We start from the raw sequence: 27,956 nt of genomic DNA on the forward strand, positions 1-27,956 counted from the left end.
AACCCATTCTCTGTAACAAATGAAGATCCTTACCTATTGGCCGAAGAAGACGAGTCATTTCCACTCTCTTGTGATGAAGTCAAGCACATGACACGAGGAGGAAGAGTCTTTAAGCCACCGGAACTCAGTGTTGACAATCCAGTGGCCTTGGCAAGGAAGGAAAAAGTAGACCCCATCCAAGAAATCATTGAAAAGGATGATGTTATGATCAAACAGCTAAAAAAGGCAGGCGCCAACATTTCAGTTTGGGGTTTGCTCATGGCCTCCATACCTCATAGGGAAGCTGTTCTCAAAGCATTAAGCGTAGCCCAAGTTTTCCTCGACACATCTCCGGATCAACTAGCCAATATAGTTGGGGCAACCTATGCTGAAAATAATCTATCCTTCTCAGACTCAAATCTCCCGAAAGAAGGGTCGAGCCACACAAAGTCGTTACATATTACAATTGACTGCAACGGAATGAGAGTCCCTCTAGTCTTGGTAGATAATGGTAGCACACTAAATGTCTGTCTTTTAAAGACCGCAACTTGCCTCGAGTTGAAAACAGAAGACTTCAAACCAACTAGCCAAGGCGTTAGAGCTTACGATAATGCAAAAAGGGATATACTGGGGACTTTGCAGCTACGAATATCCACGGGTATAGCCAACTTCCCTGTGGAATTCTAAGTCTTGGATATTCAGTCATCATTCAACCTATTACTAGGGAGACCGAGGCTGCATCAGATCAAGACCGTACCTTTTACTTTGCATCAGAAGATTAAATTCATCAAGGACGGTTTGGTGATCACATTTCATGAGGATTGTTAACGAAATAGAAACCAAGGATAAGTCACTGCCTGAAATCCAACCCGAACAAAAAGAAATACGACTCAGTGGGTTTGAATTTGAAAATATTCATGTTGTTTAGTGGGACGATTTTACGAAAGAGTTCGTACCTATTGATAATACGTTCAGTTGTTGTGTGGCCAGCATGTTAAAAAACATGAGATTCTTCCCAGGCATGGGTTTGGGTCATAGACAACAAGGGATCAAAGTTGCACCAGCCATTCAAGAAGTAGTTGGGACATTCGGATTGGGGTACGAACCTATTAAAGAAGACTAGACCCGATATTGGAAGATAAGGAAAGATAAGATGAATGCAAGGAGGCAAAGGTATGTCATCGATCTAATCAATATGAAGCCTTATCGTAAAACCCTTAATGGACGCTTCGTGAAAGTAGGAGAAGATTTTCCTTATTGTGATTTTTCAGAACCTTTCATCGATCACCTCACGGGTACCCGTCAGCCGGGATTTGAGATTTTTTTTGGAATGAGTTGGCCTAACAAGGAAGGAGACGAAACATCTAAAGAACTCGTAAGAGCAGATGATTAGCAGAAAACTGTGGATTCACTCAATATTGCTCAGATATTTCTCGAAGAAGGAAACATGTCAGTCTTATCAGTCAAGAGTGGTGCTCTAAACCCACAGTCTGTAATCAAACCTGTAGTCGGGTCTGGTCACGTTGAGTCTGTTGAGTCCGCAGTAAGTCCTGTCACCCCATCTATCTTTAATGAAATAGAAGAAATTTTTTATTACCTCAAGTGCAATAATGATTTAATTGATAATCTGACCTCGAAGGACGAATCTTCTGATGAAGAAACTCCTATCGAATTAATTAAACTACTTGAACAAGAAGATGAACGTCGGGCTCAACCTATAATAGAAGAAACAGAACTAGTCAATCTTGGGACTAAAGAAAATCCTCAAGAGATTCAAATTGGAGTCACCTTATCTCCCGAGGAACGCGAAGGGATAGTAGATCTGCTTAGAAAGTTCAAGGACGTATTCGCGTGGACTTATGAGGACATGCCAGGAGTAAGTACAGATATCGTTCAATATCGGATTCCATTGCATCCCGATGCTCGGCCAATAAAGCAGAAACTCCGTTGTGTGAAGCCAGACTGGACTTTGAAGATTAAGGAAGAGGTCACTAAGCAGATAAATGAAGGATTCTTGGAAGTGGTAGAATACCCAGAATGAATCGCTAATGTAGTTCTAGTTCCCAAAAAAGATGGAAAAGTGAGAATGTGCGTGGACTTCAGAGATTTAAATAAAGCCAGTCCAAAGGATAGCTTTTCGTTGCCTCACATAGATATATTGATTGATAATACAGCAGGGCAAGCCATGCTTTTGTTTATGGATGGGTTTTCGGGGCACAACCAAATAAAGATGGAACCTTGCGACATGCAAAAGACGTCATTCATCACACAATGGGGAACATTTTGCTACAAAGTCATGCCTTTTGGTTTGAAGAACGTTGGGGCTACCTATCAGAGGACAGCTACGACCTTATTGCACGACATGATACACAAAGATGTTGAGGTTGTAGACACCCCATTTTTGCACTCGCCTGATTAATCAACTCGTCAATCCAATTGCAATGATTCCCAATGATGGATGTGTATTCCATTGCTTTATTTTGTTACCAGATGTGTTTCAGAAATCCGGATGAGGTATCTCGAGTTGACAAAACCTTAGAAACCACGCTACGCTAGGAAAATACGACCCCAGAAACATAGAAATCATCATCTTGCAGACCAAAAAGAAACTTCACGATAAAAATCACTAAAAAATTATCAAATTACCAAAATACCCCTAACCTCAAAACAACCCTAGAGCCTACATTACGCTTAGGAAAACTCTCTCGAACACATAAAATAACAAATCGAAACCAAATAAATCATTTCACCAATTTTAAAAGAATTCGATAAAATTACGAAAATGCCCCTCATAAAGTTCACAATCATTTCACACAAAAAACTTCATAAATGACACAAAATAATATTTCCATTGAATTCCTTACGAAAAATCGATTCTAAAACATCCAAGAACATTAAAAACCGACTTAAAACGTGAAATGTCCTCTCCGGGGGCAAAACGGTAATTTCACATTTTTCATAATTAAAAAATTCGAAATTAATAAATAAAACATTAAATAATTAAAGTGAAATATTAATGAAATTAATTTAAAAATTTGAACCTAAAAAATCGATCAATCGGACTTTCGGGTAAAATTGTTGAGGGTTCGTGGGATATTTCTTTAAGGACCCCTCCATTTGGGGGTCCAAAGAATTAAAGAAATAATGGAAGGGGGTTCTCCAAAATTTAAAGTCAATCAAGCAAGACTGTAGTCAAAGTATTAAAGTCAATCTACTGAGACTAAAGTCAAAATTAAAGTCAATTAAGCAAGACTGAAGTCAAAATATTAAAAGTCAATCAATTAAGACTAAAGTTAAAACATTAAAAGTCAATCAAATAAGACCAAAAGTAATAATAGAATTTAATTAAATAATAACTCTATCTAATAGAGTTCTAACTTAAAAACAATTCTACCTAAAACAATTCTAATTAAAACACAATTCTACCTAAAATAATTTTAACTAAAACACAACTCTAATTAAAAGATCTCTAATTAAACACTAACTCTATCCAAATCAACCTTAAAAAAATTCTATAAATAGAGATGCTCACACCCTATTTTCGTATCAAATCATAAACCCTAAGAGAAGTAGGTCTAGAAGCTCCCCTAGCCCCCCATAAACCCTAGTTTTGGAGTCCCAACTCCTTACCTAACATCCCTCCTTCAATTTTAGTCTAGAAAACACCTAAAATCTCTCCAAAAACACCCCCAAATTCATAATAAACTTGAAGAGTTCAGATCCAAAAATAAGGAGATACCTTGATCTAGGAGATCCGAAGTCAAATCCGGAGACAGAAGGAAGCAAGGGAGTACAGTACGAGGAGCTCTTTTTGTCAGATCTGAGGGAACAAAATCCTTGCTATCGGAAAGGTATGTAATTTTTTTATTTTTATCTAGGTTTTTAGCAATGTGATATATTTGGGAAGTTAGTAGAGACCGGCTTTGGCCGGGCGGGATTGGTGCCTAACACCTTCCAACCCCGTAACTTGATCCCCGAATTCAGATTTTTTGTGGTAGATTAGTTCTTTTTATCCATGTTAGAGTCAGTTTGGTTCCTAGACCACAATAACTAGGTGGCGACTCCCAAACCTCAAGGGTCAAAAGCGGATCCGCGCACCCCGCGGATCGAGGGCGCTTTCAGAGGTCTACGTGGATGACATGATAGTGAAATCCAAAGAACGATCGGGACACATCGGTGTACTAGAGAAGTTTCTCACAAGAATCCAAAAATACCAATTACGCCTTAACCATCAAAAATGCGTATTCGGAGTAACTTCTGAAAAATTACTTGGATTCGTGGTCAGTCAAAGGGGGATCGAAGTAGATCCTGAAAAAATCAAAGCTATACAAGAAATGGCACCTCCTAAAACTGAAAAACAGATTCGGGGGTTCTTAGGCAGAATTCAGTATGTCAACAGATTTATTGCTCAGCTCACTAATGTGTGTGAACCTATATTCAAGCTTCTCAAGAAGAACGAACCGACAGTATGGAATGAGCAATGCCCAAAAGCTTTCGACCAAGTTAAGGAGTATCTTTCAAATCCGCCCATTTTGGTTCCACCTACCCTAGATGAACCTCTTCTCCTTTACTTGTCAGTCACTGAAGAAGCTATGGGATGCATGCTGGCACAGTACGACAAAGATAGTCACAAAGAGAAGGCCATCTACTATATCAGCAAGAAGATGTTAAAGTATGAACGAAAGTATTCAGTTCTTGAAAAGACCTGCCTAGTACTAGTATGGGTTACTCAAAGGCTTTGGCATTACATGCTCTCTCATTCAGTCATATTGATATCTCGGATGGACCCCTTAAAATATCTCTTCGAGAAGTCGGCATTGACAGGTAGAACTGCATGTTGGTTGTTGTTGTTATCAGAATTCGACATTACACATGTTACGCAAAAATCTGTCAAGGGAAGAGCAATAGCAGAATACTTGGCTGATCACCCAGTGGTAGAAAGAACAAGACCTATCGATCAATTCCCAGATGAAAATATCTTGAACCTTGAAAAGAATTGCGAGATAGAGTATGGCGGTTATACTTTGATGAAGTAGCGAATCAGAACGGGAATGGAATAGGGGCAGTCTTGTTCTCTCCTGAAGGATGCCACATCCCGATCGCTATTAAGCTAACTTTTTCCAATACTAATAATATAGCTGAATACGAAGCGTGCATTGCTGGGCTCGAGGCTGCTTTGAATCTGGGTATCACAGAAATTGAAGTATTTGGAGATTCAGCCTTGGTTATACATCAATCATTGGAAGAATGGAAAACTAAGGATGTGAAACTGAAACCCTATCATGAGTATCTGCTAAATTTAGTAAGGAAGTTCAAAGCCATCTTGTTCAAACATCTATCAAGGGAAGAGAACAGATTCGCTGACGCTCTGACTACTATTTCTTCGATGATCCATTTGCCTTCAGGCATCGAACTAAGGCCTATCACAGTCAAAATCAAATATAAACTTGCATATTGCCATCAGGTCGACATAGCTGCTCGACTCCCTGACGGAAAGCCATGGTACATTGACATCCAAAAAGTATTGGAAAAATAATAGTTCCCAGTTGAAGTGTCAAGGAAAGAACGACAAACCCTACAGAGATTCGTATCCCAATTCATCCTGTGTGCAGGAAACTTATATAAGAGGTCTTATGATGGAATTCATTTGTCATGTGTTGACGAAAATCAAGCTGAACGGTTAATGGAAGATTTGCATTTCGGAGACTGTGGGCCGCATATGAGTGGGAAGATGTTAGCCAAACGAATCATGAGACAGGGATATTATTGGCTAACAATGGAAACAGACTGTCATCACCTGGTCAAGAGCTGCCATAAATGCCAAGTACATTCTCACCTCATACATGTACCTCCATCTCAGTTAGTTGGTTTGACTTCGCCATGGCCATTTTCTGTTTGGGGAATTGATATAATTGGTAAGATCACACCTAAAACATCAAATGGACATGAGTACATTCTCGTGGCTATTGATTATTTTACAAAATGAGTGGAGGCCACTTCATATGCTGTTCTCATTACATCCAAAGTTGCCAAGTTCGTCTAAACTCATATTATCAGTCGATATGGGGTACCTTCTGAATTGATTTCTGATAACGGGTCACATTTCAAAGTTGAATTTATTTCCCTGTGTTCAAAGTTCAAGATCCAACACCACAAATCATCACCCTACCGTCCCCAGACTAACGGAGCAGTTGAAGCAGTCAATAAGAATTTCAAGACAATCATTAGGAAGATGTGTTAATCGCATAGGGATTGGTCTGAACAATTACCATTTACGATTTGGGTATACCGTACCTCGATACGATCTTCCACCGGAACCACCCCTTATTCACTAGTGTACGGAATGGAAGTTGTCTTGCTAGTTGAAATAAAGTTCCCGTCCCTCAGGATTTTAATGGAAAGTCAGTTATCAGAAGTAGCTTGGATTTGTCACCGGTACGAAGAGTTGAACTTAATTGATGAAAAATGGCTTAAAGCATTATACCACGTGCAAGCCTATCAGAGAAGAGTCGGTCGGGCATTTGATAAAAGGGTTAAAGTTTACGACTTACAAGTTGGAGACCTCGTACTTAAATAAAATCGAGCACCCATCTTCGATCCTAGAGGCAAATTCAAGCCCAATTGGGGAGGTCATTTTATTGTCAAAGAGGTACTACCTGGAAAAGCTATCAAACTCCAAGATCACGATGGCGTCGAATTACCAGAATCGACAAACCTTGACAAGATAATGCGGTATTACATTTGAGGAGGCCATCTTCGGTTGAACCTATTTTCCTGTCACCCAATTAAATATCTCCTTTCTCAGCCACTTGCAGCCATTTAAAAAAAATATATATAAAAAAAAACCATTCTTTTTTCTCAGCCCATTCACCTAACCTAGGGGAGGGAAATGTTCGAATTACGTTTTGGTCTGATCCCAAAATTTTGGGGTTCGTAGGCAACCTAAGAAGTTACTTCAGGCCCAACCAGTTCAAAATAAAAAAAATATATTCCCCCATAAAGAAAAAATTGTCAAAATGGGGAAGGAAAAGAAAACTATTTTAAAAGAATGTCACACAAGGGACATTTGGGTTTTTGAACCTCAAGTCTCATTTATTTCTTAGCCTACTTCTAAGCCCACCTATGGAAGTCCTCTTAAGTACCGCATGAAAAGGTCTAGGAAAATAGCAAATGTGATCAGATAGTAACTTCAGAAGTTTAAAATAAAAAAAAGTCTGCTAGGTTGAAAACTCGAAAGGGCGACTTAGGCAAAAATTAAGGCAAGCTTGCAAGGTTGAAAATCTAAAAGGACGGCCTTGGCAACAATCAGAGCAAAGAAAAAGAAATTAAGGTAAGCTTGCTAGATCGAAAACCTGAAAAGGCAGTCTAAGCAAAAATTAGAGCATGCTCGCTAGATTAAAAACTTGAACAGGCAATTTAGGCAAAACATAGAGCAATCAAAAGAAAATCTCCGTCGAGTCGAGAATCTAAAAAGATGAACCGAGTCAGAGCATCAGAAGATTGAATGACCAAGCTTCAATACCCAGTTTAAGTCAGGCAAAGACTTAGAAGCCACGTGTATCTCGTCTACGGCTGATTTGGAAAAGTTTACTTTGCTAAGCCAGCCAAAGGGGAATAACGTGATCTCCAAGATGAATCTCAAAAGTGAATATTTATTTCCAACATATGAGCCTGACTCATGATCTTCAATAAAGTCGAAATTAAAAGTGAATCCTTATTGCACTTGTGGTAATCTAAGACTTCTAATTTTCATATTGAGAAGCACTTCTCCTTTTGTTCGGAAGCATATTTATTTTCCCCTTATATTAGGGGCATGTCATTTCAAAATATGTTCAATTATCCCCAGTGTAATGTCCTATCAAATTAGGGGCATTTTTTGTTCTTAAGCCTGATCAATTCCAGCCCCAAAGGATAAGAAAAATCTGAAATTAAAGGTTACCCATTTGATAGCATTTTTTGAAAACCCCTGAGGTTCAAATGTTTACCTGACCATTTAAAAAAAAAAAATTGTGAGATTTTTTACTCCAATATTTTACTCAGACCCATTAAGATTCTTACTCGGATTTTGCTCAGATACCGTAGAGGGTTTTCTCGGATTTGCTCAGATAATGTCGAGGGTCATCTCGAAATTTACTCAGACCTTCTCAGATTTTGCTCAGACACCGCCGAGGGTTTTCTCAGATTTGCTCAGATACCGCCGAGGGTCATCTAAGATTTTACTCAGACTTACTCAGATTTTGCTCAGACCTGTCGATATTTTTTCTCATATTTTGCACAGACTTGCCGAGATTCTTTCACAGATTTTGCTCAGACACCGCCGATGGTTTTCTTAGATTTTGCTCAGACACTGCCAAGGGTTTTCTCGGATTTTACTCAGACCCCGTCGAGATTCTGTCTCGGATTTTGCTCAGACACCGCCGAGGGTTTTCTCAGATTTTTCTCAGACACCGTCGAGGGTTTTCTCGGATTTTAATTAGACCTGCTCAGATTTTGCTCAGACCCGCCGAGATTCTTTCTTGAATTTTGCTTAGACACAGCCGAGGGTTTTCTCGGATTTTGCTCAGATACTGCCGAGGGTTTTCTCGGATTTTACTTAGACCTGCTCAGATTTTGTTCAGACCCACCGAGATTCTTTCTCGAATTTTGCTTAGACACCGTTGAGGGTTTTCTCAGATTTTACTCAGATCGACTCAGATTTTGCTCAGACCTGTCGAGATTCTTTATCGAATTTTACTTAGATACCGTCGAGGGTTTTCTCAGATTTTTCTCAGATGCCACCAAGGGTTTTCTCAGATTTTGCTCAGACCCAGTGAGATTTGTCTCGGACTTTACTTAGACCTGCTCAGTTTATGCTTAGGTTTTACTCAGTTTTATCTGATTTTCTGAAAAAACATGTTGCACGAATTTTTATGTTCATTACTACACAATGTCACACCCGTGCACTAGCATTGCATTCGTATTAACCAAGGAGATTTTTTCAAAATTCAAGGATTTGACATTTTTCCAAAGAGAGGTTACCCTCAAGGATCTGAACGGTTCGACAAATTATCGAATTAGACTGCAAAATGGACTGTCACTAGATTTGACATTTAGATGTCGCACAATTTACCACAATAGATTGGGCATCTAGTTTGCTTCCACCCTATGCCAAAGAGGGGCATCTGTAGACACCCCATTTGCATCTACCTAATTCAACAATTCGTCACCCGATTTTGGTGGATTCCTAATGATGAATATAAAAGAACTCGAAGACTTGTGAGTACTGCTTGATTCCTTCTGTTTCTAGTCTTTTCATCCCCCCTACTCGTCACGATTCAACATAGAAAGTTACACACGCTTAGGATCGCTACATCTTACACACGACTTAGGAAGCATGTACGCATAGGTTCACTACACAGTTCGATAACTTAAAGACCTCGTTACGCTAGGAAAATATGGATTTGAGACTTAGAAATAATCACACAGGGACTGAAAGAAACCTCACGATGAAACCCCTAAAAATCTGTAAAAATCACAAAAATGACGAAAATACCCTTCATAAATTTTGGATCTTCGAAAAGTCTCGAAAGTACTTCCATTGCACTCAGAATATGATTTCGACTCTAACGAGACCCAAATCGATGAAAACAGAGAAATTCAAGAAAAATCGTCAAAAATGGTAAAAATGACCAAAACGCCCTTTAACATCCAACTCTAACATAGAGACCTTGATCCCTAGGAAAATAAAATTCAAATAAAAAATTAAATCAAAATAAAATTCAAATTGAAAATTGAACTAAAATTTAACTAAGATCCAATTAAAATCCAAAATTTAAAATCGTAAAATCAAATTAAATTTTAATTAAAATACAAAATAAAAATTACATTTAAAAATCAAGAAACCGATTATCAAAATCAAAATCAAATTGAAAATCAATTTAAAAATCATTCAACCAATCAAAATACAAAATTGAATTAAAACTTTAAAATCAATCAACCAAATCGATCAATCAAAGTGCAGTCAACAAATTAAAATACATCCGATCAAACTAAAATTCAATTAATCGACCAATTAAAATTTAAAGTCAATTTAAAATTTAAATTTAAATTAATCAACCCGTTCAAAAATTAAATTCAAATTAAACAATTAAAAGTCAAATTAAAATCAAATTGAAAATCACTTAACCAATTAAAATGTAAAAATAAAATTAAAATCGAACGATCAACCAATCGAAACAAAATCAAATCGACCAACAACCAATATTACGATCAAAATTCAAATTAAATTTTAATCTAATAATTTTAATCCAAAATTTAAAACCAAACACAAATTCAAATTTAATTTAAAACATCAAACTTAAATCAAAATGTCGACGAATCCAAAATTCAAATTCAACTAAAAAAATAATAATAAAAATCAACCAATTCAATGATAATAAACTACTGTTAAGGCGAGTAGTACTGGATCACACCCTATTCTCTAAAAAAAATGTTTTAAAATATTAAAAAAAAAAAAATTAAAAAAACTACCCACATCTTCTTCTCCCTCAACGCCCCTTCTTCTCCAACGGACCTCACGTCCTCACCCCCTCCCCCTCTTTCTCCCCACTCTCTCCCTCTCTCACATTTTGATGAGGAATACTATTGTAAAAGATAAGGGAAACAACGAATTAGAGGAGAGATTTTTGGCTGCCTTCTATATATGTAAAAAAGAAAACCTGCAACTTGGTCTCTCTCCATTCTGATCTCCCTCATAGTTGCTTCAACTTTTCCATCTCCATTACAGCCAACCTTCATCATATTCCACCCATTAAAGCTCCAATTTCACCCATCTTGCTGTCCATTTCTGCGTCTCCATTAAAGCTGCAACTTCACTTAGTTTGCTGTCCATTTTTGAGTTTCCATTAAAGTCCCAACTTCACCTAGTTTGATGCCCATTTTTGAATCTCCATTAAAGCTTCAATTTCGTCTGGTTTGCTGTCCATTTTTGTATCTCCATTAAAGCTCCAACTTCACTTAGTTTGCTGTCCATTTTTGAGTCTCCATTAAAGCCCCAACTTCACCTAGTTTGATAATCATTTTTTAGTCTCCATTAAAGCTTCAATTTCGTCTAGTTTGCCGTCCATTTTTGTGTCCCCATTAAAGCTTCAATTTCACCTAGCAGCCCATTTCAGTGTCTCCATTAAAGCTCCAATTTTAATTAGTTTGCTGTCTATTTTTGTATCTCCATTAATTCTATAACTTCTCTCCAATACTCTTTCGCTCCATAAAAAAAATAATAGCAATTTCTCTCTCTCTTTGGTGTCCTCTATTCAACGATAACGCTCCTTTGATTTATTGGACACCCCACAACGGTCATCATCTCCTCCTATTCCAACATCATTGGGCATCACAAGCTTTTTCGATTTCTTTTTGAAGGAATCCACGCATCGAAAATTATTTGGTGAAGGTAAGTTATTTTATTTATTAATTTGTTTATTTTATTTTTTTTTTTTTTTCTAGTTTATTTTTATTATTATTGATTCTTGATTTCACATTTTTATGCATTTGAATTAATCCGTTCATTTTAGGGGAATACGTGATATTAATGGCAACCTTTAATTTTTCGAAAAATTAGTGGATTAATTCGACCATTTTTGTTGATAGATTGATTAGGCCAACTCGTTATTTTCAAGTTAGTGGATCGGTTCATTGATTGTTAATGTCTATCGAGTCGATTTGCCTATTTTTGATGTTATTGGGATAACTCATTAATGTTGATCTACTCAATAAAATTTATTGGTGTACATGAAAGATAAAAATAAAAAATTGATTTTCACAATAAAAATTGCGAGTCGACTCGTTGATTTTGGGGACATTGAAAATTGGAATCGAATTTTAAAAAAAAATTAGGTACGTGGGTTAAATCACCGATTTAATACATGTGACGATTCCAAAAAAATTAGGATTTTTTTATTAACAAATTACGAGTCGACTCGCTGATTTTGGGGATATTGAAAATTTGAATCGATTTTATTTTTAAATTAGGCACATGGGTTAAATTATCGATTTAATACACGTGACGATTCCAAAAAAAATTAGGATTCTTTTGATTAACAAATTACGAGTCGACTCGCTGATTTTGGGGATATTGAAAATTTGAATCGATTTTATTTTTAAATTAGGCACGTGGATTAAATCATCGATTTAATACACGTGACGATTCCAAAAAAATTCGGATTCTTTTGATTAACAAATTGCGAGTCGACTCGCTAATTTTGGGGATATTGAAAATTTGAATCGATTTTATTTAAAAAATTAGGCACGTGGGTTAAATCACCGATTTAATACACGTGACGATTCCAAAAAAATTAGGATTCTTTTGATTAACAAATTGCGAGTCGACTCGCTGATTTTTGGGACATTGAAAATTTGAATCGATTTTATTTTAAAATTAGGCACGTGGTTAACTCACCGATTTAATACACGTGGCATTTCAAAAATTGAATTTCTTTGATAAAAATTATGTGAGTCAACTCACTGATTTTAATGCACGTGGCATTTCAAAAATCGAATTTCTTTGATTAAAAAAAATATGTGAGTCGACTCACTGATTTCTTTGATAAAATGTCGTCAATGAGCCAATTCACTAATGTTGCATACATGACATTGAAAATCGATTTCATATTATTCAAAATGTGACCGAATTGATCAATTAATTTTTGTTGCCACGTAAGCCTTATTAAATTGTGGGATTCCTTTTATGCGAATTCGAGAATCTATGTACTTATCTTAACCATAAGATTCGTTTGGCAAACTAGGCAATAAATTGATGATGATTATTGGACCATGGTCTTGACCCTAGTCTTTGATTGTTGACTGTAGGATATTTTTGGATCGTAGTAGAAACTGATCATCTTGATCAGGCGGGTTCGGTGCCTAACACCTTCCGAAACCTGTAACCTGACCTCTTACCCATCTCTTTGATCCATGGACCGACCCATATCCATTTGGAGTTAATTTTGGTTCCTGGACCTAAACTAGGTGGCGACTCCCTTATTCTTTTAAAAGTCTTCGAGATACGTAGATCGAACCCTAATCCGTTATTTAGCCGATGGTCAGGGGTCGAGTCGATTTCAGTGCCTGAGGCAAAAAATGGCACTGATAACAAAATGGCCCAGCAGATAGAGTCTCTCCAAGAGGAAATGAGATGAATGAAGGGTACAAATACTTTAGGAGGGACAAGATTCAGGGACCTTTGCTTTTATCCTAATGCACAGTTGCCGACCAAGTTCAAATGTCTGTAGTTTGAGAAGTACAGTGGGGTGGGGTGTCCGCTGTCACACTTGAAATTATATTGTGCATCTATGTGCCAATATGGCAAAGATGACAGGCTACTGGTACAGTTATTCCAAAGAAGCTTAACGGGGTCGGCCCTCAAGTGGTTTTAAGGACTAGATCACACGTTCATCAAGAACTAGCAAGACCTGGCTGAAATGTTCTTGCACAATTACCGATTCAACACAGATGTAGGTTAGACAGGAATGATATAACTAGAATGACGAGGAAACAGAGGGAAACATTGAAGGAATACCCCCAAAGGTGGCGAGAGTCAGCTTCCCAGGTACGGCCCGCTATGACCGAACAAGAGATGAATACCACGTTTATCTTTACATTGGAACATTCGTTTTACACTCATCTAGTAGGGCATAACATGGGCACTTTCTCCAATCTTGTTCAAGTGGCAGACCGAGTCGAGGATGGGATCCGAACTGGTTTAATATTTGACTTTACAGCCCTAAGTGCAGTAGCAAGGACATCGGCACAGAAGAAGTTAGTGCCTTTTGTCAAAAAGAAAGAGGAAACTCAAGTCAACAATGTACAACCCAGCCAACCTCTTTTCATTCATGCACCAGTTCAGAGGCCGCAGGCACCACAAGTCCCTTGGGCGCCAGTACCTCGAGCTGCTTGGGCTCCAGCACCACAGAATCCCTTTGAGACAGTTCCTCCGTAAACACAACCAGCACCACAGTATAGGCAAAATCAACAAGCACGGCCCAACAGGGTATTTACTAGATTGCCTATGACGCTGACAGAATTACTTCCGATCTTGCTTAGGGGAGAGTACCTCACAAAATGACCATCAAATCCAGAGGCTACGAAAGGACTAGGGTATAACCCCAGCTTATTTTGTGAATTTCATATGGGTGCACCGGGGTACTCTACTGATCAGTGCTGACAACTCAAGCACCAAGTGCAAAATTTAATAGATAAAAAAATACTTATACTGGATGGACCAGCGAATCCCACTTAGCAGTAGAACATCAACTAAAACCCCCTACCTACCACAATGGAGGGGGAAGTGGGCACAAAGTTAATGTCATTCTTGGGAAAATTGATTTTAACCCATCAGCTTTGATAGCTCCCATCGGATCGAAAATCAGGATCCATCTAGCAGAAAAAATAGAAACACCAACAGTTCACACCATCGACCAGTACACAACAAATCCACCTCGAAACTTGCAACTGCCCCTCAGAATGGCTAACCTCACCATCCATCCCACTCATCAAACTCCCAATACTGCTACTTGATCGCCTCTCATTATACCATATGCATCGCAAGGTTCTCAATATATGACTCGATCACCCTTTCATATACCTTACACTCCACGACCACCACTAGTCATTCCTTACACTTCACCAGTCCCTCAAGTAGCTCCTCCCATCACCACAACAGTCAAAACACAACCACCACCCCTCATCCTCAATGTAAAACCTGATCTATCCTCAATAACCATACGCTCACCAAAACCCTTTCCATATAACTCTAACCAAGTAGTCCCCTGGAGCTACGAGACAACTATCACCACATCAACAGGGGACGAGACGATGGAAAAGACAATGGTAGCTGACATTGGCCACATGACCAAAACAGGAAGGTGCCAAAGAGTGCCAGAAAAAGGGATAAGCATCAGGGAAGAAACAAAAGAAACAGTGGATGAGGAAAAAAGAAAGGAAAAGGACAAGGGAAAAAAAGAGAAAACAGGGAAGGTGATAGACAAGGAAACAACAGACTTCATTAAGCTCATTTGTAAGAGTGAGCACAATATCTTGGATCAACTGAACAAACAACCGGCTCAGATCAGCATCTTGGGTCTGTTACAAAAGTCAGAAGAATATCAAGAAGCACTGTTGAGAATTCTGGGAAAATCGCATGTACCTACAACTACTTCGCCAGCACAGTTAGAACAAACAGTGAGTCAAATCATGGCTCCTAACCCCATTGTCTTCATAAAAAGTGATTTGTGCCTGAAGGGCGGGGGCACGTGGAACCATTAAACATCATGGTCATGTGCAAGGGCATGATAGTAGCCAGAGTGTTAATTGATAATGGCTTAGCTCTCAACGTTTGTCCTCTTGAGACCTTTCGAAAACTCAACGCCGACTGGTCACACGTCAAACCTAACAACAAGGTTGTTTGAGGTTTCGATAGCTCGAGAAGGGACTCTTTGGGAGAGGTGGATTTACCGATCACAGTAGGCCCTTGTACGTTCGAAGTAACATTTGAGGTCATGGAAATACCGACGACATTCAACTTATTGCTGGGCAGGCCGTGGATCCATATAGTGGGGGCTGTACCATTTTCGTTGCATCAAATAGTCAAATTCATCATGGGACAGAGAATGATATCGGTACTAGCTAAAAATCTAATCCCAACGGGGAGAGCTCCGGACGTCCCTTTTATCGACCTTGAGATGACAAATGAAAAAATACTTTATCATTCCTACCAATTCGCTGCTGTCAATCATTTTTAAAAGGGGAAGGAGAAGGTAAGAGCAGAGTTTTCAAGGACAAATCTGATGGTTGGACGAGTTCTGAAGAAAGCAGGTTATCGACCCAGACAGGGGTTGGGACCAGGAGAAAAAGGGAAAGCTACACTGGTCGAAGCAACAAAGCATGATCCTTATTTCGGTTTGGGGTTTAGGCCCACAGAAAAGGACATAATAGAAATGAATGACAAGAAAAAAGAACTTCGACTAGCGAGAAAGAAAAATCGTGAATCAAATCTCTGGAATCTGGGCAGAGTTCCGCATATCAGTATCAGCTTTCCAACATCACAGATTAGACCCAACAACTTATCAGAACTACTGCCAACAAAACCAACAAAAAAGTCAAAGACGGTAAATTTCAAACCTATGCACATTCAAGAAGACTCAGTCATTGAGTCCCAATCATCCTTAATAGAAGGTATTGATGTTTTATTCAATGGGGATTCCGACGAAAGTCTATCAGAAAGAATTCGAGAACCCACAAAAGAGGAAGCAATTGAGAGTAAGGGAAAAGAATCACCCTTCCCCACCGGCATTGACTGGGCATCAGTCGTCATCCCACCGAGTTTGGGAGGGACTATGCCCCAATCTGACAAAGATTAATCGGAGATAATGGCTATCTCCGAACTACCCACTAAATCACCCAACAAATCACTCTCTCATCTCATCCGCCCCCTCAAAGAAGGGGAAGTTCTGAACAATTGAGAGGAATTCCCGTTAACACTTGAGGTTGTTGAGGTCTCCAAAAAAAAATGCCGTTAAATGAATTTAGTTTGCCCGAGGATCATAATGAGCACTCGTCCTTGGGTAAATACTATTTTGAGGGCTCCCTATCTTTATTGATGAATTTGCATGATTGTTCTTCTTATTTCAGGTATCCAAAAATAACAAAAAAAAATATTTCTCAAAAAGCAAAAAAATCAAAAAAATTTCAAAAGACAAAAAAATAAAAAATCTTTCAAAATTACAAAAAAATAGATATTTTCCAAAAATCAAAAAAAGAGTTTGCAAAGGATCTGCCTTAATCACATGAGTATCCAGATAAAATAGAATTTGAAAGGGACGAGTATGATTTCGATCTTGAACTCGACTTCGACCGCATGGGGATCGAAGAAGAATCTAAGGATGAAATGGAATACCTACCCAAAAATATCAAAGACTTGGTAGAACGTCATGAGAAAGGTGTTTAGCCAAACATCGAAGATACAGACTTAATCAATCTTGGTATCGAAGAGGACCCACAAATCGTCAAGATCGGAGCCTTATTAATATCGCAGCAAAAGGAAGAAATGATCAAACTCTTACGGAAGTATCAAGATGTCTTCGCATGGTCGTATAGAGATATGCCGGGATTGGACACAGATCTTGTTGTACACAAGCTACCAATTGCTTCCTGAAGCAAACCAATCAAGCAAAAATTGAGAAGACTAAAGCCCGAATGGACCCTCAAGGTTAAAGATGAGGTCATGAAGCAGTTCGAAGTAGGATTTCTTGTAGTCTCTACGTACCCAGAATGGTTGGCTAATGTCGTCCCAGTACCCAAGAAAGATGGGAAGGTACGCATGTGTGTTCACTATCGAGACTTGAACAAGGCCAATCCTAAGGATGATTTTTCACTACCACACATCGACACTCTAGTCGATAGTACAGCAGGGCATGACATATTCTTGTTCATGGACGGCTTCTCAGGCTAGAACTAGATAAAAATGGCAGAAGAAGACTAAGAAAATATTGCATTCATCACACCATAGGGTACTTTCCATTACAAAGTCATGCTATTTAGTTTAAAGAACGCAGGAGGGACTTATCAACGGGCAATGACCGTATTATTCCACAATATGATCCATAAGAAAATGAAGGTTTATGTAGACGACATGATTGCTAAATCCGGTATTGAAGAAGACCATCTGGTGAATCTAAAGAAGTTGTTCGACAGGCTGAGGAAGTACAGCTTTAGGCTAAATCCTGCAAAATGTGTATTCGGGGCAACGTCGGGCAAACTACTGGGTTTCATCGTCAGTAGAAAAGGCATCGAGATAGATCCGGCAAAAATCAAGTATATCCTCGAGATGAAAGCACTCATTTCAGAGAGAGATGTTCAGGCATTCTTGGGGAGAATACAGTATATTAGCTGTTTCATTGCTCAACTCACGCCTATCTATGAGCCAGTCTTCAAGCTACTTAGGAAGGACACATTGAAAAAATGGAACGAAGATTGTTAGGAAGCATTCGATAAGATCAAACAATATATGCTCAATCTACCAGTCCTAGTCCCTCCTACTCCAGGGCGACCCCTACTTATTTATATCTCAGTGCAAGAAACGTCAATGGGGTATGTACTGGGGCAACACGATGAATCAGGATGGAAGGAACAGGCCATCTACTATCTCAGCAAGAAATTTACCGAGTACGAAGCGAAATATTCGACACTTGAGAAAACTTGTTGTGCGTTAGTTTGGGCATCTCAACGACTACGTCACTATTTGCTTAGTTACTATAGCTACATATATATATATATATATATATATATATATTATTTTCATTTGAAAATAAAAGAGAAACTAACAATACAAGGTTGAAAATGGATATCCAGTTTCCTACCATGCAAGTGTGGCCACCCGGCCTAAAATAAATAACATTACGGAAAAATAAACAGTGCCTCGCACTAACAGAAATTTAAATAAACATGCAACCATTAACATTATTCCTGGATATCTGTTCACCAACCTATACACAATACAACAACGTAAAATGCAGACATCACCCCTCGGGTGTGACTCTGACATTTTACCGTTTCATACCCTTTTTTCCTTTTTTCGATTTTTACAGTTTTCAATGTCTTCAATAAAATATCCATTTTCTGATATTCATCAACTCAATATGAATTCATTGAATATTAAATCATATTTTCCAACTATAGAATTTATTTTGTTATCAATAATATTGAAAAAGAATACAAATTTTATATCAAAACGGGGTCCGAACAGTGCACAAGACCAAATTGATGGAAATAACCCGTTAAAATACCCTACCCACGTATAATTTGTTAAAAATTACAATTAAGCATATCAAATATGCAATTTCTGACATGAATTTTTAAATAATAAAAGAATTCTATATTTTAGAAATACATTAAAATTTTTTCGATAAAATTCTAAATGCAATTTTCACAATCTATGATTATTAATAGAAATTAAGAGTTCCTTACAATCTCTATGCAAAAGGATCGAAGCGTGTGCACGAAAATCGAGGTAAATAGTACGAAAATTGAGAGAATTCATACTTCTAGGAGGCTGATTTTCGAAATCGGCTCGGTGGTTTCAAAGATCTCGATGTGGTCATCATTTCTCCCTTCTGTGACGGAAGACGGTTTGACCCCGAAATGGATGAAATCTAAGGTCGAAGTTACGAAATCTCCGTATAAAAATATGGCTGATTTTTGACGATATGGGGTGAAAGAAAAGATGAAATGAATGGATCTTAGGTGTGTTTTATAGATGTCGAAGCTACGGATCTTTTTCCCTTTTGCGGCGGTCGTCGACAGTGAGCCATTTGTCATAGATCTACGGTGGAAGTTTAAAGAAAAAATAATTTTTTTTAAAAAAACGTTGGCTTGTTTGGGTGGGTTGGAGAAGACGAAGTAATAAAAACAAATTAAAAATTTTATTTATATAAAATTTGGGTCGAATTCAATATTTTTCAATTATTTTGATTGATAATAACTTGACCATCTGGACTCCAAAACTGACTAATGAATACTCTATTTCGCCTAATTTTTTGTTCCGGATCTAATGGTATAGTCAAATTCTACAAATTTTATCTATAAAAAAAATTTACATTTTTGGCCTGAGGTGACCACTAAAATTGATGTCGTTTTCCTTTTTTACGACAATTCGACTTCTTGATCTCCAAAAATGATAAATAAATAGTCCATCTTCAATAATTTTTTGTTACGAATCCAATGGTATAATCGAATCTTAATAATTCTTGCTCTAGCAAAAATTTATTATTTTGACCTGGTTCAACTCGGTAATCAAGGATTTTGTAATTTTTATATTCGGACTCGTATTTGAGCATGCTTATAGGCTAAAGTATGTTTTTCGATCATTTTGAATCCAATGGTGAGGTCAGATTCCATTAGAAATTATCAAAAACATCCTAAAAATTTACCCCTAAGTCCCACTTTTAAGATTTTCTTAAAATTCCATTATTTTTTTTCTCTAGATACGAATTAAAAATTCGGGGTTTTACATTCTCCCCCCCTTAATAAAAATTTCGTCCTCAAAATGGAAATCATACCTTATCGAGCTTTGTCGCGATTCCACTAACACGACATGTATAATAAACAACACTTATTTTCGATTACCACCTATTGTTAGTTCCAAACCAATCTGATTTATAACTCATAGACTTATGTCTCCCATATTCCGTCAACCCAACACATTCATTAATTAATCACTCTATTTCATACTCATACTCCAACTAATCCATTATTTGTATAACCCTAAGATAACAATCAATTCACCTTGTATCACTTCTCCATCAATATCTATCAACAACAATCCTTTCACATCTTCTCTATTCTTTATCTTTATTTCTCTACTCAATTACACCGTCTATTATGTTTTACCCCTACTTGCATGAATATTACTCCTCAATGCATAGTTTTACCGTATAACCAAGGGCATTTTGTGACTCGCCTATGAAAAGCCAATATTTAACCGAACCACACGTCTATCTTTTTTTTTTTCCTTTTCATCTAAAAATTGATCACATAAACAAATGAACCTTACATTATAAGAAGGGTATGTCTTGATTGTAGACCTTTTCTCTTTAGGATGGATGTGGGCATAGGCAAGTGGTAGTCGCTGCTTCTACGGAGTCTTAATCTTTACTTATAGCCCTTTCGTTTCAATGAGTGAAAAGGAACCACAATCGAAATCTCGAAGTGAGTGCTTGTCTGTAGAAGGCATTGATCACGTAACGAGAACGATAATAATGAATTCCTCTACTAGAAGGCGATCGTGAAATGAAAAAGTAATAGAAGAGTTAGTGCCGACATCGAAGATAAAAAGATGAAAGGGAAAGAATGATTTATCTTTTTAAAGGAGGAGAATTGATTCAAGAGGTCGTAAAGCAAGGGCTGCTTCATCTAATAGTTTAGTCGTTAGGCCTCCCAAATTTAAGCCATCTTCAATCGAAAGGAAAGATACGCAACTTCCTGTGTTGATATTTGAGGAAGTAGTTCTCGACATGAAGGATATACAAGAAACACGTGCTTTATCTACTAGCGTAATATACGAGTAATTGACTAGACTATTGATATAAAGACTAGCGTACCAATTGAACAGTACTTAAAGGAACTACAACTAGAAATTAGTCGGAGTTAACTAGTTGAGACGGAACTGACAAAACAAAATGACACTACACTTTACATTGCCCGCTTTGAATCATTTTATCGCTCTCTATCTAAGCTAATAACTAATGTAGGGCTTGACATTTCTTATTTTTATCTACTAGTGTCACTACGGCTTACCTTTACGTTGCCTACGATACTACTTACTAATTAAGCTAATAAGCCTGAGTTATGAGTTCTCGTCTCTTAGGAAGCAGTAGTTCTTGTTCTATTCTAATAGCTATATAAGCTGTTTAAGTTGTTCTTTGTCTTATCTACACTTCAGCCTATTAACTATTAGCTGTAGTTTGCCTTTTGTAGTTGTTGGAATAAATAATACGTGTCCCACCTGTCCACATGCGTAACATGTTGATGATCATATCTTCATAGATCTCTGTGAAGCGAGCAATTGGTGGATTGGAGTCTGTAGGCTCTGAGCCTACCTTGTTGGTTCCTTTAGCCCTGTTGGCATCATTGGAGCTCCAGCTGCTCTATAACTCGGTGATTGGGGAAGTTTACAACTTGATAGTAGAGGAGTTCTATATTATGGATACATGGATCCAGGGGAGATTGGCCTCGAATACATCGGCCTCTTGTTTGAATCTAATCTGGGAAGAAAAGAAATCTAAGGTCAACTAATTTACCCCCTGGAGGTCTGTAACTCTATCTCCTCTCGTTCTATCCTTTAAGCTTGATTTATCGTATCTCTATAATTGGTAATCTCAATCATCGACCTTCTGGTCCTTAGGTAGGATCATAGTCCTCTAAAGAATCTATGGGCCTTCTGTAGAATTGTCAAGATAAGCTCGGACGCACATCGTGACAACCTAGTGAATATCATATCATAGTCGGTAATCGATAGATTACCCTGAACTAATCTCAAAAACTCCTAGAGCTTGATTTCTCGAGCAGTATCAGATATAAATCTATCAACAGACATCATTTCGAAGTCTACCCACTTAAGTGATCCATCTCCCAATTTATTCCTTTCAAAACATTACTAATGACTAGCATCCTCGTCCAACTGGAATGTAGTCATCGTCAGCCACTGATCTCTAGGGCACTATATGGCACTCAAAATCTTTCAAGTCTTCAAAACCTACTTATTTACCTCAATCGGATCAAAAAATTCCTAAATCTCGGTGGACGTAATCGTTGGAAATTCTACAACTACATCCTTGGATTTACCTGTCTTTTGGGCTGGGAAATTCTCTCAGTCTTCAAAGGCATGACATGTGGAAGTGGTCCCTGAGGTGGAATGGTATTTGTCTCTTACGAAGAAGTCCAGCAGTTCCTTATTTCTTGGATTTAATGGTTCGCCTTGCAATCGTGGTAAGTTTTTTATTATCTCTCACTTTCGATCGCTAGTTTTGTCGTTCGGGATGGCATGAATAAGTTATCAACTTTATTAAAATGTGGTGGCCTTATTGTCTTCTACATTGGTTTGTGTAACATCTTTCAAAGCCACACATCCTTAATCATCTAACGTTGACCCGAATATTGCTCTCCTTTATGTCCCGATTTGCCATACTCATAACGTACCACAATTTTTTTTCGATTGATTTAGTAGTATATGTTGTTATTCCTTTTAAAATTCTTCCATCCATTAAGTTGGTATGTCTATCATCTCACTTCTCACATATAGTTATTTTTCCTATGAAGTTGCTAGTTTCGTAATTGTTTGTCTCTCATTAGATAATAATTGTTCTTCTTCCATTTGGCTTCGAGGTGGTGGTTGTATTATTAATATTTTTCCTTTGGACTTGATATGAGATGCAACCATCTGTCCCATGAATGACATTAACTATGCTATCAGGTTAGTGGTCTAGTCTAGAATCTGTCTCGTCTACGTTGCGTTTCAGCCTCTACCTCGTCAACTCCTCTTACTTATGTTTATCTGTAACAAGGCACTTATCAGAATAAGGCCAAAACTACTCTTACGTAATTATGAATTCTACCGTAGCCTGGAACTTAGTAATGGACTCCATTTCCATTACTAACAGAACAAACCTAGAATCCTATCTAAAGCTTACTAGGCTCTATAAACTTCTAGACACGGAAGAACTCGTAATTCTAATACAGAACTACTAATGAGCTCGAATACCGAATTCCTAGTGACACTCTATGATCATCACTCTAATATTTATGGTATCAGACAACTCCTATAAACATAGCAGATCTGCATACCATACGGATCTAATACTATGCTCTGATACCATCTGTGGCGCCCCGCCAAAGGCTAACACAAAACCCCATGTCAAATCTCGAGGTAATAGGTGGCACCTCCAAATTTCGACATGGTCTCCTCTGTTTATGTTAGCATTCCAAGGCGTTCAACCTGCACCTGATAAACGACATACAATCATGCATATACATACGTAATATAATAACTAGCGGAAGCCTATATACATCTAATATCGTACGATAGATCAGAGTGCGGAAGAAGGAATTTGTACACACGATTATACAGGAATTCCTCACTCTAACAAAATTCCTAAAGCTCAAAATCAAAATTTATATTACTCTCAAACAAATCGATACCACTAGGGGTAATAACGCCAATACTCACCAGGTAATGGACTCTGGTCGTCTATCTGACCCACCAGATGGTCCCCACTCGCTGGTTCTACGCCCGCCTCGCTAACTGTAAGCTCTGAAGCTAAAAAAAATAGGAAGGAATGGGTGAGTAACAATGGTTACCCAGTAAGGAAACAAACAATTTCTACCAATAACCTCTCCTAACATGAACGAACAAACATACTGAATCATTTTAAAATATGCAAAGTTTTACAGAAGAAACTACGATTAACTGGTACATATAGCCAGGGATGAGCAACTAAATATTTTAAAACTCACATTACATCGATCAGCAGTACTCACTATAACATTCTCTTTTTATACAAATCTAATTGATCAAATGAAAACATTAAGCATGCATTTCATTTTATATATCAAAATAAGACAACAGATACATAATATAGAATGGTGGAGTATTGCAATTAGAGAGCTGGGATTCACGACTAGATTGCTCCCAGTCGGGACATGATGTTACAATTCTTCTCTGACTTTTAGTTCTTGATTTTGTGGCCTGTCGCTACATTTACCACGTTTGGTTGACCATTGATCCGGCTCAGGCTGGCCGTTTGACGTGACCGTAAGCAATGGGTCTCTTTTCGATGTGTCAGAACGTTCGACTACTATAGATTGTTAGTGATCACTGACTAATTATCTTCGTCTATGCCTATCAGGCGTGCATGTGATTCCCAAATATACAAACCATTTGTATACGACCACCTTTACATTACAAGTTCACTGGTAAAAATAGAGAGGAATAACCTGAATTCTAGTTGTGACTCCACTCTTATATGCGTCCCATACCACGTATGAGCTTGGTGGTCCCTATCGTACATCCCAGGATAATACACCACTCCGGATGATATGACGCACTATCCCTTCTGGTATTCACAAACTCTTTAATAGCTCTCAAAATAACTACATATATATATATATATATTATTTTCATTTGAAAATAAAAGAGAAATTAACAATACAAGATTGAGAATGGATATCCAATTTCCTACCATGCAAGTGTGGCCACCCGGCCTAAAATAAATAACATAACGGAAAAATAAACAGTGCCTTGCGCTAACAGAAATTTAAATAAACATGCGACCATTATCATTCTTCCTAGATATCTGTTCACCAACCTACACACAATACAACAACGTAAAATGCAAACATCACCCTCGAGTGTGACTCTGACATTTTACCGTTTCATATCCTTTTTCCCTTTTTTCAATTTTTACAGTTTTCAATCTCTTCAATAAAATATCCATTTTTTAATATTCATCAACTCAATATGAGTTCATTGAATATTAAATCACATTTTCCAACTATAGAATTTATTTTTTTTATCAATAATATTGAAAAAGAATACAAATTTTATATCAAACGTGGTCCAAGCAGTGCACAAAAACCAATTGATGGAAATAACCGGTTAAAATACCCTACCCACGTATAATTTGTTAAAAATTACAATTAAACATATCAAACATGCAATTTCTGACGAGAATTTTTAAATAACAAAAGAATTCTATATTTTGGAAATACTTCTAAAAAATTTCGATAAATTTCTAAATGCAATTTTCATAATCTACGATTACTAATAGAAATTAAGAGTTCCTTACAATCTCTATGCAAAAGGATTGAAGCGTGTGCGTCAATTGAGATAATTCGTACTTCAAGGAAGTTAATTTTTGAAATCAGCCCAGTGGTTTCGAAGATCTCGATGTAGTCGTCATTTCTCCCTTCTGCGGCGTAGGACGGTTTGACCCCGAAACGGATGAAATCCGATGTCGAAGTTACGAAATCTCCATATAAAAATACGACTAATTTTTGACGATAAGGGGTGAAAGAGAAGATAAAATGAATGGATCTTGGGTGGGTTTTATATATGTCGAAGCTGTGGATCTTTTTCACTTCGACGGCGGTCGTCGACGGTGAGCCATTTGTCATAGATCTATTGTGGAAGTTTAAAGAATTTTTTTTTTTTTAACAAAACATTGGTTGTGTTTGGGTGGGTTGGAGAAGACGAAGTTATAAAAAAAATTAAAAATTTTATTTATACAAAATTTGGGACGAATTCGGTATTTTGTCAATTATTTTGATCGACGATAACTTGACCATCCGGACGCCAAAACTGACAAATGAATACTCTATTTCACCTAATTTTTCATTCCGAATCTAATGTTATAGTCAATTTTTATAAATTCTGTCTCTAAATTTTTTTTACAATTTTGACCTGAGGTGACCCCTAAAATTGATGTCGTTTTCATTTTTTACGACAATTTGACCTCTTGATCTCCAAAAATAATAAATAAATAGTTCATATTTAATAATTTTTCGTTACGAATCCAATGGTGTAATCGAATCTTGATAATTCTTACTCTAACAAAAATTCACTATTTTGGCCTAGTTCGACTCAATAATCAAGAATTTTGCAACTTTTATATTCGAACTCGCATTTGAGCATGCTTATAGGAGTATGTTTTTCGATCATTTTGAATCCAATGGTGAGGTCAGATTCCATTAAAAATGATCAGAAACATTCTAAATTTTTATCCCTAAGTCCTACTTTCAAGATTTTCTTAAAATTACATTATTTTTTTCTCGAGATACGAATTGAAAATTTGGGGTTTTACAGGCTTAGATTTGTAAGAACTTAAAAAGTCCTACTAAAGTTGGAGTCTTGTTTCTTGGACTCAAGCTTATTGGAGCCACATTTCTCGGGCTAAGGTATGCAAGAACTTAAAAAATCCTACTAAGGTTGGAGTCTCATTTCTCGAACTCAAACTTACTGAAGCCACGCTTCTCGGGGTTAGATTTGTAGAAAGTTAAAAAATCCTAATAAAGTTGGAGTTTCGTTTCTTGGACTCGAACTTACTAGAGCCACGCTTCTCAGGCTAAGGTTTGTAGGAACTTAAAAAATCCTACTCATTCTATGATTAAAAAAAAGTCGGAGTCTCATTTCTTGGACTTGAACTTATTTCAGCCACGCATCTCGGGCTAAGATTTGTAGGAACTTAAAAAATCCTACTAAAGTTGGAGTCTCGTTTCTCGGACTCGAACTTATTGGAGCCACGCTTCTCGGACTAAGGTTTGTAGGAACTTAAAAAATCCTACTCATTCTATGATTTAAAATGTCGAAGTCTTGTTTCTCGGAGTCGAACTTATATGGGCCACGCTTTTCAGGCTTGAATTAGTTAAAGATTCGGTATTACCGAGCTTAAAGTTTGAAAGATCGAGCTTTTATTGGTTTTTCATGCATCTGGATTCATAATTATCATTGGGTTTTGTTGGACTTTTAATCTTTAATAGGATTTTTCTTTTTTATCATGTGATTAAGAACAAAACTTTAAAATCACAATGACTTTCAAAAATACCCTTAGTTTCAAGGTTGGCCTTAACTAGAATTTGACTACGAAATTGATGAAATGGATTGCACTTGAAAAATATGAACAAGCAACTATAGATTCTGATAAATGACAGACAGAAGAATTGACATTCATTTAAATTTTCAAGACTCTTAAGATTATTATAAGTGCAATAAGGAATTTGATCATTTTCGTTTTAAATTTTCTTTGAAAAATGCTTGAGTTGGACTTAAAATCTTGATAATTATTGGAATATAAAATCTTTCTTTTCAGTAGTTGATGGTTCTATACTTTCCTTTAGCGAATACTTGGATAAGTAAATATTCTTAAAGATCTGAAATGCTCAAGATGACTTTCGAGTCTTATCTAATTCAGGATTGTCTTTGTCGGATGTGAACTCTCGAATGTTGTGACTTGAATAATTTTTTGTATTTTCTAATAAAGTTCCTTTTGAATTTTTCTTCTTAATGGGATGTTTTCTTTCCTTCTAATTCAGCATTTCCTTTTTTTTCCTAGGTCACCTTTTCAGGTTTTCAACCTTGTGGGTTTTGCTTTTTTTTTTTTCTAAAGATGCCTTGATTTTTTCCTAGGTCGTCTTTTCAGGTTTTCAACTTAGCAAGCTTTCTTTTTTATGGTTATGTCCTAATTTTTGCTTAAGTCGCCCTTTTGAATTTTCAACTTAGTGGGCTTCTATTTTTTTCTCGATGATCTTGAATAACTAACTCGACAACTTCTTTTTGAATTTTTCTTCTCAGTGAGATTTTTCTTTTTTTGTGTACCCTAATTTTTTCCTAGGTTGTCTTTTCATATTTTAAACTTAGTAGGATTATCTTTTTTTTCTTGATGATCTTGAATATTCAA

The 27,956-nt window shown here is 37.1% G+C and overlaps 1 pseudogene; it reads left to right on the forward strand.

Annotated features, from left to right (window-relative positions):
* The first annotated feature begins 1,846 nt into the window (after nt 1-1,846).
* Nucleotides 1,847-27,956, forward strand: part of LOC147400335 (bifunctional riboflavin biosynthesis protein RIBA 1, chloroplastic pseudogene) — a 40,422-nt pseudogene continuing 14,312 nt past the window's right edge.

Source organism: Akebia trifoliata, chromosome 6 (genome assembly GCF_017979445.1).
Source record: "Akebia trifoliata isolate Shusen 1 chromosome 6, ASM1797944v1, whole genome shotgun sequence".
In the NCBI taxonomy this organism is placed as follows: Eukaryota; Viridiplantae; Streptophyta; class Magnoliopsida; order Ranunculales; family Lardizabalaceae; genus Akebia; species Akebia trifoliata.